This window comes from Ascaphus truei, chromosome 4, assembly GCF_040206685.1.
Source record: "Ascaphus truei isolate aAscTru1 chromosome 4, aAscTru1.hap1, whole genome shotgun sequence".
In the NCBI taxonomy this organism is placed as follows: Eukaryota; Metazoa; Chordata; class Amphibia; order Anura; family Ascaphidae; genus Ascaphus; species Ascaphus truei.
Window position 1 is genome coordinate 89,252,678 of NC_134486.1, and position 21,901 is coordinate 89,274,578.

The following is a 21,901-nucleotide window of genomic DNA, read 5'->3' on the forward strand; positions in this document are numbered from 1 at the left end:
TGAAACGCATAGGCGTGTACTGTAACAGTATCACATTTCGGCATATACAGTGCTCTCCCCTCTCTCGCCCTCGCACACACACAGGATAGTGTACTGCACTGCAGTATTCCAACTAATTATCTTATCTACAGTGCAGTACACCTCTCCCACACCATTCATTTGAATGTGTGTCTTTCTGGTTTCAATCACATTCCTGCTTGATAGCTGATGATTACTGCGCATGCGTCTGTAACTTCACCACTGCTTGCTTGCGAAGTTCAAGAGTGAGTGACCAAAAAAATTTATATTTTTTTTCTCCTCATTTTTTATTTTTCTCCTCATTTTTTATTTTTATTTTCTCCACAAGCCTGCCTAAACCATCTTGATATTACGATATTCAATCTGTGCTGTAGCTTTTGACTGCGACACTGTGCGTTTGACTGCACATGGTTGATATGTGTGCTTATTATGTATTTGGGGGTGTAGGGATCAAATTATTATGATGACCTGCCTTTGAAAATATGTCATTTCTTTGAACTGCAGTACAACTAATCCTTCATGCAGCTGTACCCTTTATCCACCTCCCCCACGCACACACACAAGGCTCGCTCAAGGATTTGAACCTCTTATCGACAGACACCTCTCCAGAACCATTCCGTTTCTAAAGTTTTGTCATTGTGTTTTTAATCGTCCGTCCCTAGCCGAGCATCACTTCTTTGCGCCTGCGTGCCTGATTTTCCTATTATTGGCTTTGAGTCACCTCTCTGTAATACTCTTGCGATGGGAGCTACAGTACATAGCTGATGATTACTGCACATGCGTCTGTAACTTCATCACTGCTTGCTTGCGAAGTTCAAGAGTGAGTGACCAAAAAATATATATATTTTTTTTCTCCTCATTTTTTATTTTCTCCACAAGCCTGCCTAAACCATCTTGATATTACGATATTCAATCTGTGCTGTAGCTTCTGACTGCGACACTGTGCGTTTGACTGCACATGGTTGATTTGTGTGCTTTTTATATATTTGGGGGTGTAGGGATCAAATTATTATGATGACCTGCCTTTTGAAAATATGCCATTTCTTTGAACTGCAGTACAGCTAATCCTTCATGCAGCTGTACCTTGTACCCCCCTCCCCAACGCACACACACAAAGCTTGCTCAAGGATTTGAACCTCTTATTGACAGACACCTCTCCAGAGCCATTCCATTTCTATAGCTTACTATTGTGTTTTTAATCGTCCGTACCTAGCCGAGCATCACCTCTCTCTGCCTGCGTGCCTAATTTTCCTATTGTTGGCTTTGAGTCACCTCTCTGTAATCCTCTTTGGGAAGGGAGCTAGCTGATGATTACTGTGCATGACTCACCCATCCACCCCCCCAACCCTTTGAGGCTTTGTTTACGGTAACGCTTTTGATAATCCCTTCTCAAATTTGATATGTAAATCTGATTTGCACAGCACTGTGAAATTGAGAGTTAAAAAAAACATTATCTGATTCATGTTGTTGATGCAGTAAATTACCACTTTTTGTCATTCTTTCTTTTTCTTTGGTGTAGGTGTGTGGGGGGGGGGGTGTTGTCAATGATTATAATTATCATGAATGTAAAGAAATATTTATTTTATTTTATCAGGAACAAAAAATACAAATATACAAATAATCATGAATAATACAAAATGCAGTCTTTATTCAGTTCTTCTGTCAGATGAAAATTGAGGGCCGGTGGATAATCATGAATAATGCACATTGATAATAATATTAATGAATAATATATGATATATAATAATATGTATATAATATTATATTTTTTTCCGTCTTTATCTTCTTCCTCATTCTGTGTACAGTACAGTAGTTCATTGAGAGAGGAGAGGTTTTGTGTACATCATGACTGCAGTTTAGATACTGTACACTTAACTGTAAAAACAGTTCACAAACTTTACACGATACCCCCCCTCTCCCCCAGTCCATCCTTTTTTTCTGCAAAGACAAGAATACAAAAAATGAGTGCAGTTATGTGCATACTGTATTATGGCATTGTGTGCTATATAGTACTGTCAAACTTGTCTATATTGGAAATACTGTATACTGTGACTATTGATAAATACATTGTAACCAGGTGGCTGGTGCTGCTCTCTCTGGAAAGAACAAAAATTGAGCATTTAGGTGCATACTGTATTATGGCATTGTGTACTGTATAGCTACTCCATATTGGACAACAGTATGCAGTTAGTACTGTCAAACTAGTCTATACTGGAACTACTGTATACTGCGACTACTGTTAAATACTTTGTAACCAGATGGCTGGTGCTGCTCTCTCTGGAAAGAAAATAATAGAGCAATTAGGTGCATACTGTATTATGGCATTGTGTACTCTATAGCTACTCCATATTGGACAACAGTATGCAGTTTGTACTGTCAAACTAGTCTATACTGGAACTATTGTATACTGTGACTACTGTTAAATACTTTGTTACCAGATGGCTGGTGCTGCTCTCTCAGGGGAAAAAAAATCTGTGCCATACTTACCTGTATCATACTGTACTTACAATACTACAGTACAGTACTATACCATACTACCTTCCTGATGCTTGCCCATTACGCACGATCACAATGGGCAACACAGTCGCAATATGGTCAATATATTTATTGCATTGTTCCACGGTGAGTACATCGTTCCAAAATCACAGTATGCCTTGCGCCAACTCATCCTTTTTGGAGGGTTTCACGACTTTTCGGATATGGTCCTTCAGCTGATGCCAGACTATTTCGATAGGATTAAAGTCTGGCGATCTGTCATTGGAGGGGAAAAAAAGGACAATTCGATAAAGAGATACAGTATACAGTAAAAACAGTGGGAAAAAATGAGACATGGTTACCGCACTTACTCGGCTGGCGTCTTCACCCAGTTGATACCGCGCTCAAGGATATGCGCTGTTGACGCGGTGTGCTTTGGATCATTGTCCTGGTAGAAACGGTGACCATCCGGGAACTCACGTGTGATGTATTCCACAATCTCAGGCATAATTTTGTCTTGGAAGAAAGCTTTATTCATGATTCCTATAACAAGAAAAGAAAAGTGCTCAAAAAACTGCACACTAGTACAGTACAGTGCATAAGGCAAAAGCGTGTGACATATATTTTACTGTACCTTCAAAGATGATGATGCATCCTGGTCCACGCCTAGAGATGGCACCCCACACATGTATCTTCACTGGGTGTTTCGGACGCCGCTTCATAGATATGCGACCTTTTTTGTGGAATGCAAAGGTGGAAAATCTCTCCAGCGAAACAGTAGACTCGTCAGTGAAGATGCAATCCTGGAAAGTTTCTCCACTGTCGATCCATGCCTGGGCCTGGACCACTCTCTTGATCTTGTTAACGTCCCATATCATATGGTACGCTCTGTAATGGAACAGGGGGAAAACGCGGGCGCTCCCTCAAAGATGTATGACCGGGGACATATAAACAAATAATTACAACCTTGAAAACATGTACAAGGGTCCCCTCAGTTTCTTCGTCTCGTTCTGTGGCTCTGACCCCAATAGGATCTATCCAGGATCCTTGTTAGTACATGGATACAGAAAAGAAGGGCTAGCACAGGGTGAGGAACCCTACTATGGTATGTTTAACCTCTAATAGATGGTGATGGGTGTAATAAAAGTATATAAAAACACTTACACGGCCTTGTGTAAATGCTATCACAACAAGGTATCTTTATGTTTTTCTTTCCTACTGAGCCTGAGGAAGCCCAAAACGGGCGAAACGCGTTGCTCTTTCCACTAAGCAAATTTGTACCTACACAGCCACCGTCAAGGAGTGATTCTAGAGGAAGCAGCACTATTTCCGGACACGGACCCAGTTAGCTGCACCCCACGGACTCACGATCCATTTCCTAAAGACTGGTTGCACTTATTCTTTTTTTTTTTGTTGTTTTTATATGTTGTTTTTATATCAATTTTTATTAAGTGTATTTGAGTGCCACGAATGGTTCAATAAACTGCCGTCTGTTTCAACTCAGATTTTTTTCATTTCCACACCACCATCAAGGAGGGGCTATCTGCTATACTTCCCACATTTGGGAGTTAACACTGAAAACCTAAATAGAACAAAAGGACATTTTTATGTGTGCTTGCTCACACGAGGCCGTGTGAGTATTATCCTGTATACCCATTTTATATTCTTTATATATCTCCCCCATGTCATTAAAACATTGGAATCCCAGAAGCAAGACAAGATATATTCTCCCAGGATTGCACTCACACTTGCCCGTGTGAGTGATTGCAGCTTCGGTTGCTTTTTAATTATCTTAGTCTGAGATTTATCAACACCACTTGTATTCTTTTCCCTTACATATCTGATTTTATGTCTATTTGCTCCGAGGGGGATATTACAACTGCGAGCTGTCGGCGAACGTAAGAAGAGAACTAGACCTGAGGAGAGAAAAAACCATTCCAGCAGAGGCAAAGGAAAGAAAAACGTAAAGATACCTTGTTGTGATAGCATTTACACAAGGCCGTGTAAGTGTTTTTATATACTTTTATTACACCCTTCACCATCTATTAGAGGTTAAACATACCATAGTACGGTTCCTCACCCTGTGCTCCCTCTTCTTTTCTGTATCCCTACGCTCTGTAATGACAAGGAATAATTTTATAGGTACAGTACAGTTTCTTAAACAACACTTTAACCTCCTGTACTGTCCAGTACTAACCTCACTCGTCCATATTTCCATCCAATTCTGCGTCTCATCTTCTTTATGCTTGTCTCGGATACAGTGAGATTGTGATTTTGCTGCAGAGTGTATTTGACCCTTAAGGCACTCGTCTCATCATTCTCTTCACTTATTTTGTCGACCAGAAGAGTTGTCTCCCTACAGTGTACAGAAAAACAACAATCCGGTAAGTTACAGTGCAGTAGGCCACAAATACAGCACATCATTTGCAGTAAAAATAGTATAAAATTACATAGATCTACACAATCTACACAATATATAGTTCTATTAATATGCAGCAATATAAACAATAATAATAGATATACTGTATTATATACTGTAGTTATAAATATACCGAAATAACTATAAAATTACATAGATCTACACAATATATAGTTTTATTAATATGGAGCAATATAAACAATAATAGATATACTGTATTATATAATGTAGTTATATAAATATACCGAAATACTGTAACTAAAAAATTAGATAGATCTACACAATATATAGTTCTATTAATATGCAGCAATATAAACAATAATAGATATACTGTATTATAAACTGTAGTTATATAAATATACCGAAATAACTATAAAATTAGATAGATCTACACAATATATAGTTCTATTAATATGCAGCAATATAAACAATAATAGATATACTGTATTATATACTGTAGTTATATAAATATACCGAAATAACTATAAAATTAGATAGATCTACACAATATATTGTTTTATTAATATACAGCAATATAAACAATAATAGATAGACTGTATTATATACTGTAGTTATATAAATATACCGAAATAACTATAAAATTAGATAGATCTACACAATATATACTTCTATTAATATGCAGCAATATAAACAATAAGAGATAAACTGTATTATATAGTTATATAAATATACTTACGCATTAGTTACCGTCGGTGTCCTTGTGCGTTGTTTGGTTTTTCCGTGTGCATGATAGCACACGGTGGTTGATGGCACAACGAGGCCAGAAGCAGCTAACAAGCTTTGGATATCTGTAATTCGTTGTCCGCTCGTGTACATCTCCTTAATTCTCATGCTGAGATCCTTTGAAATCTTTTTAACAGGCATTGCTGTGAGTAGAAAGAAATACAAACACAAGAATGTATATTCGATGTTTAGTCGATGTGTATTCAATGTGCAGTGAATCCACAAAATGGATGGTGTATTTATACGTTAATGACTCACATTAGAGTACGCCCACTTCCAACACCTGTACCTCGTCGCCATGCAGATAAGGTTACACACTTTGCATAGCCTCCAACTCGATGATCTGTATCTGAACTTGCCCTTGTCCAGATACTGCATTGTGCCATCTGCTTCCATGGATCAACCCCAATTCTATGGACGCAAGAAACTACTCTCTTCTGCCGTGCCTGTCGTGCCGAAAAAGCGAGAGGCGGAAGCCGTTTCCAAGTCAAGGCCAAAGCGACAGGCTAAGGCTAATAAAGAAAACATTCTGCTGACCCCAAAGGCTAAGGGTTTTAATACACGTAAGCCTTATTATGTCAAGAAGAAATTCGGTGATGTACACTCAAGGCAAAACAAATGGCAGCCAACCTATCGAACCCGCAGGCCACTTCCTCGATTACGCTTCGACAACCCTGCCGCCGCTCTCCCGGAAATCTACAGCCCATCTTCTCCACTACTCATCCATGACGCTGCCGCTGGTGTCCCTGAAATCCACGGGTCACTTTCTCCATTACGCTTAGTCGACTCTGCCACTCCTCGCCCGGAAATCCACAGGTCGCTTTCTCCATCCCTCTTCGACGATGCTGCCGCTTCTCTCCCGGAAATACACAGGTCACCTCCTCCATCCTTCTTCGACGGCGCTGCCGCTTCTCTCCAGGGAACCCCCATCTTATTCTTCATAGCACCCATCCACCCAGATGTCTACAGCACGTCATGCACAAGAACCAGCTCGTTAGACCGCATGCTGAATGGGTTAAGTGTGGATATCCCTGGGAACTCTACTATGCTGGTAAAGATAGATCTGCTTTTAGAGACCATGCTAAATATGGATCAACGGATGCAGAAGATGGATCAACGGATGGAGAAGATGGATCGACGGATGGAGAAGATAGAGACTGACATAGTGGGGATACATAATTTGCTCGGTGTTCATGCCCCTGTATCCCCGACGCCGGAGCAGGAGAGTGGCATGGATGTGATGAATGGGACCTTCGACCGCCTTCCAAAACCAAGCGCACCCCCTCCACCAGAAGAATTTGTGTACATGTATGCCGTTGAGGAGGAGGATAACATGACAACCCATCAAGACCACGCCAGGAGACAACACGGTGACAAAGACAGGAGGAAAGCTTCCTCCCAGACAACCTACCCTCGCCCGCTGCCACAAGCACACCCGCTCCCAGAAGAACACCCGCTCCCAGAACCCAATCTACATACGCTTGCATCGATACGGTGCCCGACACAATCTGCGCGAGCTGCCACTGGCACTCAGGGAGAAGTATAGGGTGATGAGTGCTGGTTTACCCCAGAAGTATGGCATGTTAATTTTTTAGCACCACGTGTCCTACTTGGTGTACTGCGGGTGGGCCAACAATGTAAAGTACGAAGGAAATTGCGAAAAAAGGGCGCCTCCTGAAAATTTAAGAAGGACTATTGTGGAGGAAAAGCGGCGAAATTTTTCAATTTCAGATCCTTTAATGAAAATCGTTCGAGACTCCATTAATGGCATTTTGCGCCATACAAGGCATCGGCCCTGGAAGGACAATCTGGTGGGGATCGAATTTGCGTGACTGTTCAACTGTTGTTTATTTTTTGTAAATGTTTTTGTAAATGTTTTGACTTTCTGTACTTTAATAAAGATGTTGCGTTTTTTAAATTTTATGAATAAAGATTTTTTGAAGTGAAACTTCCTTAGTGGCACCTCATTCGTGATGGGGCAAAAATGGATTGTGAAGACAGAAATGAAACGGATGTGACGTCAGTGCTGGCAGTTGAGGCCGGGCTGTGTTCTGGCTTAGCCCGACCCCAACACTGACATCACACCCGCTCCACAAATCAGATGCGGCGGCGGCGGCGGCGATAGCCGCCGGCGCCGCTCTTAATGGCCACCGCACCCCCCACACAGCCGCTGACATGCGGCGGCGGCGGCGATAGCCGCCGGCGCCGCTCATAACGGCCGCCGTTCCCCGCCCGCTGCCTACTGCCGTGCCGCGCATGCGTGATGGCGCCAGTGACTCCAATCACCACGGGAGTGGGGAAGGGGTGGCGCGCAGCCGCTATCTGCCCCCGGCGGGTGCTAACTGGTGCCGTTCCGCCGCCCGCTGCCATGGGCTGTGAGAGGAGGAGCCGCTGCTCAGCCTCTCTCCTCCCTTTTGCTTCCCCGAGTCCCGCTGCTCTCCCACACGGCTGCTGACATGCGGAGGCGCTAGCCCCTGGCGCCGCTCCCCCGCACCCGCTCAAAATTTACTCGCCACAGCTCCTGACGAGTGCCGCTCCCCCCACCCACCCACTGACATGTGACAGCGCCACTCAAAATTTAATCGCCGCCGCCACTCCGTGCTCCCCCACACCGGACGCTTACTCTGCATCTGATCTCAGACGCATAGGTTGTGGGCTATTTGCCCAAATTAAAGATGGCTGCCCTGCAGCAATTGCTGTGGACTGTGCATGCGCCGCAGATCTGTTGAGAGGACAAGGCGGAGACGCGTCTCTTCGGTCTCCAAGGTAACATTTTAGTGGGCCGGGCAAGAAGGCGAGCTGCGCAGCCGCAGAGCGGCTGCTGAGGCAGAAAAGGAGAAGGGAAGAGCCTAGATAATTCAAGATGGCTGCAGATGCTCTGGTTGCTTTGAAGCCTGGGAGGGGTAGGCCGCGAAACCCACACAACCTGGGACAGGGGTCCTCACAGGTAATGCAACATAGTGTGGGGGCCTGCTGGGGGGAGAAGGGGGAGACTAGGGAGGGGGTACAATGGAGACCCCCTACATACAGGGGAAGAGCAAAGAGACCTTACAAGAACCAGTGACCCCATACACCCAGCTCAGGCTCCTTATAAAGGGTCAGTGACCCCATACACCCAGCTCAGGCTCCTTATAAAGGGTCAGTGACCCCATACCTCTGCCGTGTGCGCTGGCTGCAGCAGGACACGCCGCCGTGTGCGCATCTCCGCCAGGGGGAAGAGAGCGGGAGCTGCTCCGGTCATGTACCTCTGGGGGGGAAGAGCTGCTCAGGAGATTCAGGCAGAGCCCCCCGTGTCCGCAGCTCCACTGGGGGTTGGGGTAGGACACAGACAGAGAAAGACATACCCCACACAGAGAGAAAGACACACACATACACTGACAGACTGACACACATACACACAGACTGACACACATACATACACACACACTTACTGTCACAAACACACACACACACTGACTGACACACATACCTCCACAGGGGGGCTGGCTGCCATAAGACACAAAGCCTGCAGCTCTGCCGGGGGGAGACTCAGACAGAGCCCCCCGTGTCCGCAGCTCCACCGGGGTGGAGAGAGTCAGGAGAGGGGGGCAGGACACAGAGAGAGACATACATACCACACACAGAGACACACACACACACACACACACTGACTGACACACACACATCCAAGGAATTCAGTTACTATAAATATAGACGTGCAAATAGCTAAAACACGTGGTCAAACTTCTTTGTGTTTTGGAACTTAAATTGTGTTTTGATTTTGAATTAAAAACATCACCATCACAAATACAATTTCTGTGACAAAAGACAAAGAAGTTTCACTTACTATGCGCGTGCACAGCACACACAGCTTTTTTTTAATAACACCATACTGTTGAGCTGTACATGTTTTGACTTTCTGTACTTTAATAAAGGAGATGTTGCGTGTTTTAACTTGTATTAATAAAGAAATGTTTTTACTTACTGTACACAAGACCTGCACAATTCCAGTCCCCGAGGGCTGCAAACAGGCCCGTTTTCAGGGTTATCCTTAAAACCGGGGCTGTTTGCGGCCCTCGAGGACTGGAGTTGTGCAGGCCTGACTGACTGTTCTGTACACCCTCCTACTGTAAATGTTTTGACTTTCTGTACTTTAATAATGGAGACGTTGCGTTTTTAAAATTTTATGAATCAAGAATTTTTTTTAATAACACCATACTGTTGTGCTGTACATGTTTTCACTTTCTGTACTTTAATAAAGGAGATATTGTGTGTTTTAACTTGTATTAATAAAGAAATGTTTTTACTTACTGTACACAAGACCTGCACAATTCCAGTCCCCGAGGGCCGCAAACAGGCCCGGTTTTCACGGATATCCTTAAAACCGGGGCTGTTTGCGGCCCTCGAGGACTGGAGTTGTGCAGGCCTGACTGACTGTTCTGTACACCATCCCATTGTAAATGTTTTGACTTTCTGTACTTTAATAAAGGAGATGTTGCGTTTTTTAAATTTTATGAATAAAGAATTTTTTTTAATAACACCATACTGTTGTGCTGTCCATGTTTTGACTTTCTGTACTTTAATAAAGGAGATGTTGCGTGTTTTAACTTGTATTAATAAAGAAATCTTTTTATTTACTGTACACAAGACCTGCACAATTCCAGTTCCCGAGGGCCGCAAACAGGCCCGGTTTTCAAGGTTATCCTTAAAACCGGGGCTGTTTGCGGCCCTCGAGGACTGGAGTTGTGCAGGCCTGACTGACTGTTCTGTACACCATCCTACTGTAAAAGTTTTGACTTTCTGTACATAAATTTGTAAAAGTCATAGTTTTTGATAAAATACTGATAAATTTGAACAACTGTTGCCATCTTATCATCTGTTGCATTAATCATGGCCCATTTTAAATAAGCGTACGTTCTGTCGGGTTTTTGGAACATGGACTGCAGTTGTGCACTAATCTCTGGACTCTCAGGACAATACTGTAGAACACCAGACACTGCGCGTTTAGTTTTAATAGGAAAAGCCTAAATTGATACATTATTGTAACTTCTTCAGTCACAAGGCCAATTTACAATGGACCACTGTGGTATTCTTTTAAACACCTGCAAGTCGACACATTACTGAAGCGCATTACAATTCATGAGTATCTGCCATCTGGCGTATACGCGAAGAATTGCAACCAATTAAATCCGAACCATTATCAATAAACACATCCACCGCGCATCAACCGCGGGTGTGAATGCAACATGAATACGGTATGAATGTGGTTAGAATGCGGCATGAATGTGGTGAAGTGCGGTGGAGTGCGTGGCATTCGGAAAAAATCCCCGAAAAAATTCGGAGATGTTGGAGAATAAAAGGGGCCGCGGCTGTACTTCATTTGACCCCTTTTGTGCAAAATGTGCATTCAAATACATGTACATTACTGTAGTAAAATATATTAACTATAACTTTTTTTGAACAGGAGTTAAATAAGACTAATGTTCGCATAATTCATTGTTTTACATATTCAGTACAATTATACTATGGAATATATTACATGGCTAAAGAATGTACACTATGATGGACATTCAAGGATTTAAAACTGATATTCTTACATGAAAAGTAGCCATTTGAAATTCTGCTGTGGACCTAACTTCAATTTGAAGTGATTTACTGTTCTCTGGGATTTACTAACATCAGTTATGCTACTTGTGTCTTTCATAATAAATAGAAAACAGCAAGTCCTTGTGTATCTTCAACACATGAGTGTTCTTAAGTGCATTTTATAGAAGAAACAATTGAGCACCCATTCATTTCTTCACACATGTAACACAGTTGGTGAAGAAGAGATGCTCTAACTTGGAAGTTGCAGTAATATCTGCTTTTGCAATGCATTGCAAATAACTATAAACTACAAGATGCTACATACTGTATACAGTAAATAATATGTGTACAGTACATTGATTACTAATATTAAGCTAACTTACATGAAGATGTACAGTAGATGACAAACTTTCAAGTAATATCATGTATGCATTTTATCAGTTACATACTACTTAGAGATAATTATAATGGACCTCATTGTTGTAAAAGGCTGCATGCAATTACGGTGACAGTTCCATGAAGTATGGATTATTAGTGGCAACTTTGTCAGCTGTCCTTTATTTATCACTTTGATCTTCTATATCAAAAACAGCGCATAGGTAGGGTTTAAAATGTGTTTTCCTTGCATTATACTGAGAACTTGAAGAATTGCAATGTAAGAAGTACAGTTTTAATAATTTAACATTAGGAAGATGAAAGTGATAAGAGGAATATCACTGGAACCTGATACATTAGATTAAATACATTTAATATAAAAATCACAAGGGTGATGGGAAATTAGAAAAATGTTACTACAGCTAGTGTAAATGAAATATTTTATATTTCCCTTATTTAAATCTTTAGAATATTTTACAAGCTGAAAACAAATACATTAAACTAATAAATCTTTTATTATAAATATACAGTACAAGACAACATTTTTGTCTTATGGTTTCAGCTTTGATTTTTACATGTATTTTTCTTTCTTTCTTTACTTTTACAACTTTTTTTTAAAGTGTTTTCTAGAGCACACAAATAAATCTCTAAACACATAAGAGTGCAGTCCCATACAGGATCAAGTGGAACTGACAGGGATACATGTAATATCAGTAGGTTAAACTAAGGCCTAAATGCACTAAACCCTGTTTAGCTACTTGACATGAAGTTAACGTGATGTTAACCTAACATCTAAATATTTGATTCTGATAGCAATAAGGAGGGGATAAGAAGGAGTTGTACAGTAGGTTTTGTGTAAGGTCTCTAAAAATGTCAGGGCAGACAGATCTGTATGAAAAAAATAGATGGGCCCTGAAAGATTATTAATATTGGTAATTTTTTTTATACTTGTTTGCAGACCGATCATAAGTGCCCTCACTATATTAATGTACTGTTTATTAGAAGAGGTTGTGGGTATGTATAATTTGCATTAAACTTCTAGATATCTACAAATTACAAATTATATCCTTGTATACCACAACCAAAAAGAATGAATGCTTTTACCTCCCAAAAGTTCTAGCCTCATAGAGAAAAAACTATCCAATGTGCTGCACTGTTGATGAGATCCCCATAATAGAAAAAATATGTAAAAGTTACCATTAACTTGTTAAATAGATGATTCCACAATTCTGATACAAAAATGCCACAAAATGACATGGCATCTCCTCCTCCAATGAAGCAGCATCATGACATCACGTGATATTCCAGCACCAAGCGGCGTCATGTTGTCAGGACAACATGTGTCATGTGGCGTTATGTTGTCAGTTATCATGGCAATGAGATGCTTTGTGACATTGCGACGCCATGTAATGTCACATTTTCATGGCAACGCGGCGCCATGTAAAGTCATGGCGCCATGACAATGAGACACTGCAGGAGATGCCGCCGGACACAGTAGAAGACAGTTCCAGGGGCCCCACACTCTCCCTCAGCAATAAGTTTAATTGTTGTGGGGAAGAAGGAGGGGCCTGCAATCAAGCCTGCCCTGAAGAGAATGACACTACATATGTTGCTAGTTTATAATTCAATAAAGAACAGATAATCCATACATTGCATATTCCAAAATATTGAACTCACAGCGTAAAATCCACAAAGTTCTGATTAATCTGGGCTCTTCACATAATGTTATCAAAATCAGAAATGGATATTATGTTCCCTATGGTTAACACAAATCCACAAAGCTAATTATATGCGAAAAAAATTACCGTTAGTTATCTCATTAGAATAGGCTTAACACCATTTTAAATTACTGCTGCCTTGCATTAGCTTTACATGACTCATGCTACACTTGTCTTCACTAAATGTGGAGTTGGCTCCTTCCAGACCTTGAAATATGGGTTTTTCTGGAGAGAGAGAGAGATCGAGAGAGACCGAGAGAGATCTAGAGAGATCGAGAGAGAGAGAAACTACTAAAATAGGTCTCTCTTTCTCCTATTTCCTCTCCAGTTAAACACATATTTTTGTCTGCAAAGAGCTAAAGCAACCTTTAGGTATGACCTACTGTAAGTAACGCATCCTTGACAATAATAGAGCTTTGTGGATAGGCGTTGTTACAGGGAACCCCTCTTTTGCATATCATCAGCACTGACGTTCATTATACTTACACAATAGATAGTTAAGATCCAAATAACATGGGAGCGGGGGATCAGTCACCAAAGGAGAGAAGAGAAACTGAAATAGGGCAGTATTACAAGATAATTTGGAAGAAATCTCCAATTCTCATACTCACAAACTCAAAGAGTAATAAAGGCACATCCCAAACTGTGACAAACAAGGGTGGGTACAGCTTGTTGTAGTAGCACTCGGGAAAAGAAAGAAACCAGATATAGTTGAGATGGTCTTTCCAATAAAATATATTTATATTAAATGGACCCCTCGAAATGATAGCTTACATCAGGCTAGTCCTTTTAAAGTATATAAGACAATCTGTGCATAGACGCAGTGACTCCCGGGACCTGGGTGTGTCGCGCTCTCACCCACTCCAAGGTACCGCCCTCTACGATGTTGTAACATCCTTGTTCCTCGTTTCTGGAAAACCTGGTGATGTGGATGATGCGGACTGCACTGGTCCCACACTTCGAGTCTCACTTTCACAACAGGAACCGGAATACACATTTTGCTGTAGTATCCAAACTTGTGGAGCTAAAACAGCTATTAGATACAGCCTTTTCTGACCAGATTTTGAACAAAAATGAATATGAATATTTGTATGCCAGGGAACCTCTGATACCTATCATGCATCATATCCCTAAGATACAGATGCAGCGGCCATAATTTTACGAAATCACGCGGTTTATACCGTACCTCAGAATACCCATGTGATGGCACGGAATTACTTCCAACCATACCACTTTAAGACGTGAGTCCAGGCGCGTGCATAAAATGGCATTTTAGTGTTCTTGCTTATAAACACCTGAAATTGACACAGTAGCACAGTACTGTACACATTACAATTCATTCATTTCATTGCATACTGTATAATTGCACACAATCCATAAAATTCAAACAAAGCAACCGCGATAAATGCGTGTGCCTGGGGTGATTGGCCGTGTTCATGTCACGTGGAGTACAGAAGCGCACACAAAAACGGCGCCGTGATGCCTTAAAATAACGGCCGCGGCATCTGTAAATAAATCATTGATTTTCCCACCTGGACGCCCAATAGTGTCCGGGATCGATTCATTAACTAGCCATTTATCTGCTTATATTAATAGCTATTTAGAACCTATGGTGTTTGGATTACCATCTTTCCTTAAAGATACTACACATACCATTCAGGTTTTGTCTGACATTCAGTGGACAGACACGTACAGTATATATTCCCACATTAGATGTGGCATCTCATTACATGTGCATTCCACACATTGGATTGGTAGAAGCGGCACAATATTTTCTAAATTTGAGTAATAGTCTTCATAGTAAAAAATGTGAATTTATACTTACCAGCATATATTTTATACTTCAGCACAATTATTTTTTGTGTGAGGCATAATTTTATCGGCAGGTTTGTGGCACCGCAATGGGCACTAGATTTGCTCCATCTTTTGCCAATTTATATATCGGCTAATGGGAGAGAGATATGTTGTGTGTCGCTTGTGTGTCTCCTCCGCAGTTGGTACTGTGGAGGTTATACATCGTTGACATCATCATATGGGTGGTGACATGGAGTCCTTGACTCAATTTGTCACAGGGCTAAAGTTTGTAAGGAATCCGTTCCTGGTTTTGGCTGGAGCTCACTCTTGCAGAGTTGGTGAGCTCTCAGAACAGACCTTCACTTGGATTTGCAAGCACTCACCTGTGTTTGCAATCACTGCAGCTCTGTCTCTCTGCTCTGCAGAGGCATTAGAGGAATTCTCACACACCCCAGTCTTTGGATTGGCTATCTGCCCATCTTATACTGGGGTTTTCCTTTCTCTCATTGCTTAGCATAACCCTAGATTGACTAGGATGTAACTGTGTTTGCCAAAAGCTACTTTGCCTTGAGGTCTGCTTCCTGGTTCATGTGCTGAAGCACTAGGCCTCCAGCTTTACCTTGTTCCAGAGACCTGCTGCATTCACCCCGGACAGAGGTCTACTATCTGGTTCCTGTGCTGAAGTGCTGGTCCTCCAGTGCCAGCCTTTCCTTGTTCCCGAGACCTGCATTCTCCCCTTGCAGAGACCTTATCATGGGCCGCTCCTGCTCCTCGCGCAGAGGCCATTCCCGCGCTTGAGCTGCTACGCTGAAGCGGTGTGCTCCTTACTTCCTATTGCTGAACTCCAGCCTGGACACCGATTACTCTACCGTCTCCCGACCCTGGCGTGTCAAAGGATTACCCTAGCCTCTCCAACCCTGACCCTGCTACGAATGACTGTGAACTGCACAATTCTGAACCAGCTTCGTGGTCTAAGGTCGGTGTAGTCACATCACCACCTCAGCCCTGTGGTCCGGTCCCGGTTTGTGGTGAGCTCGTCCGTTACACAGATGCAGCGGCTGTTATTCGAACATTTAATGGAGCCATTTTCGTGTGCTCTGCTGTATTCCATGCAGCATTCACGCGGTCAATCACACCAGGCACACGTGGTTATCGCGGTTGCTTTGTTTGAATTTAATGAATTCTATTTCGTATCCGTGGCAGAAATGAATGAATTGCAATGTGTACAGTACTGTGCTACTGTGCTACTGTGTCAATTTCAGGTGTTTAAAAGCCAGAACACTTAAATACCATTTTCTGCACTTGCGTCTTAAGGCGGTATGGTTGCAAGAAATCATGCGCCATGATATGGTTATTCCGAGGTATACAATGCATGAAATGTTTGAATAATGGCAGCTGCATCTGTAAATGTCAACCGTTATAATTTGAATTTTACCATGGAATCATTGGTCAACAAAGCCATATTTCTGGATCTAGAGATATATCTTCTAAATGGTAAGTGTTGCACTAAGACCCACTTCAAGGAGGTCAGTGTTAATGCCTATCTAGATCCTATGAGTAATCATGATCAGAAGTGGATCAACAACATCCTGTAACTCTTGCTAGGTTCCTGTGTTTGCTGCTGTTATTGCTATTGTCCTTTTCCTGTCTCCGTGTTGCCGACCTCTGCTTGTGACCTTGACTATGCTATCTGCCGCCTGCCTCTGACCTAAGCTTGTGACCTCAACTACGCTATCTGCTGCCCTCCTCTGTCCTCAGCTTGCGACCTCGACTACACTATCTGCCACCTGCCTCTGATCTCTGCTTGTGACCCCGACCACGCTCCCTGATGTTCCTGCCACTGGTATCCTCTCCAGCCGAAGATCAACATTTGACAGAATAAATATGAACTATCATGGACACCGTCGGAACAGACCAGACCCAGGTCCAGCAGATTTTTAATGTGCCATTGTTCGCTTCCAAGAACAACCGTCTTGGCAATATGGAAGCTGAAGTACATAAACTGCGTGTTGATCTAGCCGCTGTGATTGTTTAAAACATCGTGCCTGTGCAAACTGAGCCCTGTGTACCCGTTCCGGATTTTTTTGGGAGCAAAAAACAACCATTCTCTTGGTTTCTTCAACCAATGCAGACTTCTATTTCTATTTACAACCCACAATCTATAATACTGAGGAGGCCAAGGGGGACTAATTATCACCCTGCTCAAGGATGAGGCCCTTGCTTGGGTCTCCCCTATGTTAGAACAGAATAGCCCACTACTAAGGGATTTGGAGGAATTTATCGAAGCCATGAGCCTGATTTTTGATGACCCAAACTGTGGTGCAACTGCTGAGGCAACTCTGAACAACCTTCGTCAAGGAAGATGCTCGACAGCTGAGTACACCGCTGAGTTCTGCAGATGGGTTACCGATACTGATTGGAATGAGGGCTGCCCAGAGATATCCTTTTTCGGCAGGGTTATTAAAGCCGAACTGGCCTGGTTGGTGCCTCCAGAGGGATTTGAGGAATTTATCCATTTATGCATTAGATCGATTGAAGGCTTACAGAAAGACGATTGCACACAGGGGTTCATGCCAAATAACTCCGGCGTTAGAGATGTCAGCACCCCAAGATGTTCCAGAGAAACTGAGGAGGAGCCGATGCAAGTAAACACATTGTGGGGACCTATTTCAACTTGAGAAAGGAATAGACGCCGAACAGAAAATCTCTGTTTGTATTGCGGAAATGAGAGACACAATCTCGCCAATTGCCCAAATAAGACCAGGCGGTCTTCCTTCCAGAGACCTAGGAGAAATCATTTGCACTCCATTTCAAAGACTGTTTTATCTGCTTCTCAAAATAAAGGTAACCCTCCTTCTCTACATCCACACCTCCTGGTCCCAATTATAACCGAGGAGGGAACACATCGTTTTTCAACAACAGTAATGGTCGACTCCGGGGCAGCAGGAGATTTTATGGACATAGAATTCGCCAAGAGCCATTCGGTACCTTTTATAGCCAAGGAATCACCAGAAAGGATGGGGGTCGTTGATGGTTCTCCTTTGAGCTCTGGAACTGTTTCCCATGAAACAAGTAATTTAACACTAATCATAGAGCTCAATCATCAGGAGAAGATCTCATTTAGGGGCCTATGCAGAAAGGTCCGAAAAATTGCATTCGCCAGGGTTTGAATTCGCCATGTTTTTGGCGTGTTAACCTCGCTGTATGCAGGAAGGGCCGAATCCCTGGCGAATGAATTAGCCACTACCATTTGAAATAATGGCGAGTAACCGGTGTCGAGACGGCTGCCTGGCGAGAAGCTGCAGAGAATCCGTTCCCTGACGAGATGTGTTTGCAGAAGAGAGAGATCCGCTGCTCTCTCTGCGCAAACATCGGCACATTAAAAATTATTTAAAATACATTTTTACTCATAGTGTACATGTGCAGGGGGTCTCCGGAGCTGAACCGCATTGGTTTCAGGTCCGGGGACCCCCTGTTTCCCGAGATACAGGCCCCTTTATGAGGTGCCGGTATCCCTCTGCATTTAAAGGTACCAATCACGTAACCATGGAATATAAACAAAGCAGAGGGATACGGCACCCCCCAAAAGGGGCCTGTATCTTGGGAAGCAGGGGGTCCCCGGACCTAAAACCAAAGCGGTTCAGCTCCGGAGACCCTCTGCACATCTACACTATTAGTAAAACACCCATATCAATAAACACTCGTTCTTTACCTTTGCGGCTATGTGCTACGGTAACGAAGCAGCATGAATGTATTTTTAATAATAGTGTACTGTGAGCAGGGGGTCTCTGAGCCACAAATCAATGCGGTTCAGCTCAGGGGACTCCCTGCTCCCGCACAATATTATTTAGATAGAGAAATGTTGCTTCATTACCATAGCGTATAGCCGCTAAGGCAATGAAGGGTTAAGGCACAATACCATGTTTATTGGGGACATTTGCCCCCAATAAACATTGCAATAAACAACATACACCCCCTGTGTATTTAAAATACATAAACAACAATACATACATTAAATACATATAGCACTTATCCCTTTCCGGTTGCCACGATGAAGGCCATCCTCATCTTCATCCTGCCCATGTCCCTTCCGCTGCTGCAAAACAGACACAAGAATGAAAACATCCAATGTAATGTCCCCTAACCCCTTAATCACCATAGTGGTTATTAACCGCTACAGTCATTAAGGGGTTAACCCACCCTCACCCACCACTCGGGACGCCTACATACCCTCCCATACTAACCCCCCACCCCATGAGGCCTAACCACCCTCACCCACTACCCACAACGGAGGCCTACCCACATACCGTTGGGGAACCTCCCCCACCCCCAGTTCCCACAATAAAAACAATACAGTGACACACAATAAACATCATTATATTTATTAAATACATTACCCACCCCCTGTGCCCCCCCATAAATACAAGATTTATCCTTTTACAAACAGGGTTCATAACACAGCCCCACGCGAGTCCCCGGAGGCTGGCGGGGCACCTGACACACATACAGGGTACCAGAAGCTCGTTTCAAACAGATTCTGGAGGCCTGTTGGTGGGTCCCGCCAAGTGCCATGGCCCCCAGGTGGTCTCCTTGGGGCACCGTGGGCCACAATTGGGTCCCCACGGTAGGCCCAAGAATGTCTGGGAGCCCCGGGTCAGACCCACAGGTGTCTGCGGGGCCTCGGGTGGTTCCCACAGGGGTCTGGGGAACTCACGATTGCTCACTATGGGTCCGCGGTGCCCCCACGGATGTGGGACCACCGCTTCATCCCCGCACCAATGGGTCGGCGGTGCCCCCACGGATGTGGGACCACCGCTTCATCCCCGCAGACCACGGGTCGGTGGTGCCCCCACAGATGTGAGGCCACCGCTTCATCCCCACAGGTGTCACCCGTGGAACCACCAGCCTGATACCCGTGAGATACCCGAGGAGACAACAGGTGGTCTCCAGAGATCCCACGCGGAACCACGGAACAAACCCTGAATGTAAAAAAAATAAACCTGCCCTATACATTCAATATATACACCCCCCCCCCCCAACACCTACAGTACAATAATGTGCAAAATAACTATTATCCAGATAGGGATAATAGATTATTTGCCCATTATTAAACACATTAACTAGCATATTCAAATAAATAAAGTACTACTGACTTCATCAATAAGAAGCCTCCATCGCCAGCAACATCCTGGTCTTTCGTTGCCCACAAAATACATAGCCAATACAAAGCCAATACATTGCAATTACATTCAGATATCAATTAACCCCTTAAAAACCTTATCGGATAATAACCGCAAAGGTATTTAAGGGGTTAAGCCACACTGGCCCGATACCCACCCTTCACTCATGAATTTGTACAGTGGCTTCGTCATGCAACTATATATATATATACAGAGAGAGAGAGAGAGATATATATATATACACACACATGATGAACCAATATACAAATAAATGTAGAAGGGTTATCAAAAACATGCTGTTCTCCAAATAACACTTCTCCATACAGACACACTACAATACAATTAATTTCCTTTAATAATCCAAACTGATTTTACAATCAAAATCATCAAATGCCAATCAAAAACCTCAAATTCCAATCAACACTTTGCATTTACATTGTATATATGATGCATACAATCTACACTGGCGACACACTTTATTCGAGCTCGGCTAGTCCCACGAATTCGGGTATACCCGGGTGTATTGAGGTTTGTGACTGTTTTCTGCCCGAGTGCATTGAGGTATTTTCTAAGCAGGGATTGAAGCATTTTATTCCCGCTGGCTGCAATACTGCACAGTATATATATATATACTGCATTACAATTCATGAATTTATGCCATCTGGTAGACACGCGAAGCATTGCAGCCTATTAAATCCTAATCATTATCATTTAACAGATCAGCCGCCCATCAGCCAAGCATGAACCCAGGCTGGGAAGGCAAACGCAACGGGGCTTGTCAGAGGTGAGGAGCGGCGCATTCCAGGTATCTGCCAGGTACATACTGGGTATTTGCTCGAATAAAGTGTGTCGGTGCAGTATGCACCATATACATTCTGCAAATGAATGTTAACAATAACATTGCAAGCAAAATACAAATACCTCCAAACAAGTATACTATTTTAACCAATCCAGTAAACATAAATCTATTAGCATTCATTAATGACATCCCTAAACAATTTACATTCCATCCCTAACAATTAAACAATTAACTAATTCAAGCCTTGAACAGAACAATTTAGCCTGTGAAAAAATATAAGTACTAACCAGAATACAAAATTTAAAACCAAGGCTAACCCTGATCTCAAGTACACCATACAATAGCAACGATTACATCTATCTAATTTTAAAATACATTATACACACATTTAAGCATAGCAGCATAGACAAATTAATTTAAAACACATCAAATCAAGCTTTTAAAACAACATCATTTCTTACCCTGTATGTATATATCTCTCTAGACATATATACATACATACATGCAGTGGCAAGAAATTATATACCACAAATAAATAAATACACATGTTAAAAAAGCATCTAAAAAAATTAACAAGTTCAATGAAAAACATTTCTTTAGTTCACTTACCATTACTTGACCCCACCGACTCCCGTTGAACTGCTTACTCACGAACAAACCCAACAGGCACAGGAACCCATAAAATAAAAAACCATAAAAAAATAAATATTAAACTAAAAATCCAAATCAATCCACGGGTCTTCTAATTGTAATCCATCTTCATCTGTATTCTTCTTTCGTCTATCTTCTTCCGGGGTCTTCTTCCTGTCTTTGG